Source organism: Schistocerca gregaria, unplaced genomic scaffold (assembly GCF_023897955.1).
Source record: "Schistocerca gregaria isolate iqSchGreg1 unplaced genomic scaffold, iqSchGreg1.2 ptg000386l, whole genome shotgun sequence".
Lineage (NCBI taxonomy): Eukaryota > Metazoa > Arthropoda > Insecta > Orthoptera > Acrididae > Schistocerca > Schistocerca gregaria.
In genome coordinates this window covers 3,638,468-3,639,443 of record NW_026061828.1, presented here as the reverse complement: position 1 = coordinate 3,639,443, position 976 = coordinate 3,638,468, and positions in this window count along the sequence as shown.

Genomic DNA, 976 nt, shown 5'->3' with positions numbered 1-976 from the left:
ATCTTAAGGTCCTAGCTCATGTCCAAGGCACCAAAGCCAGCTAGAAAGTTAATAATCGATACCTAAAACTTGAATTGTACTACTTCTTACTTTCTATTACATCAACTTAGAAGCTTCATCTGTGTTCTACTATGGTGCTTTTAGTGTATCCGCATCCCTCTGCATGCGACATAGCTTTGCAGACGGTAAGTACAACAGTTTCAGAGAGAAGAGCAGCCAAGTGACGATCTGGCTTTAAGTCGATTCGATAACAAATGACGAAAACGGACGGATTTCTCAGGTTTTTACTACATATGAACACTTTTCACATTCTCCCGTGCAACACGGCTGCTAGTCCTCCTTTTGATGCGGAATCTTAAGGTCCTAGCTCATGTCCAAGGCACCAAAGCCAGCTAAAAAGTCAATAATCGATACCTAAAACTTGAAGTGTACTACATCTTACTGGCTATTATATCAACTTAGAAGCTTCATCTGTGTTCTACTATGGTGATTTTATTGTCTCCGCATGCCGCAGCACGCGACATAGCTTTGCAGACGATAAGTAAAACCGGTTCAGAGAAAAGAGGGGCCAATTTGACGATCTGGCTTTAAGTCGATTCGATAACAAATGACGAAAACGGACGGATTTCTCAGGTTTTTACTACATATGAACACTTTTCACATTCTCCCGTGCAACTCGGCTGCTAGTCCTCCTTTCATGCAGAATCTTAAGGTCCTAGGTCACGTCCAAGGCACCGAAGCCAGCTAAAAAGTCAACAATCGATACCTAAAACTTGAATTGTACTATTTCTTACTGGCTATTACATCATCTTAGAAGCTTCATCTGTGTTCTACTATGGTGCTTTTAGTGTCTCCGAATACCGCAGTACGCGACATAGCTTTGCAGACGATAAGTACAACCGTTTCAGAGAGCAGAGCGGCCAATGTGACGATTTGGCTTTAAGTCGATTCGATAACAAATGACGAGAACGGACGG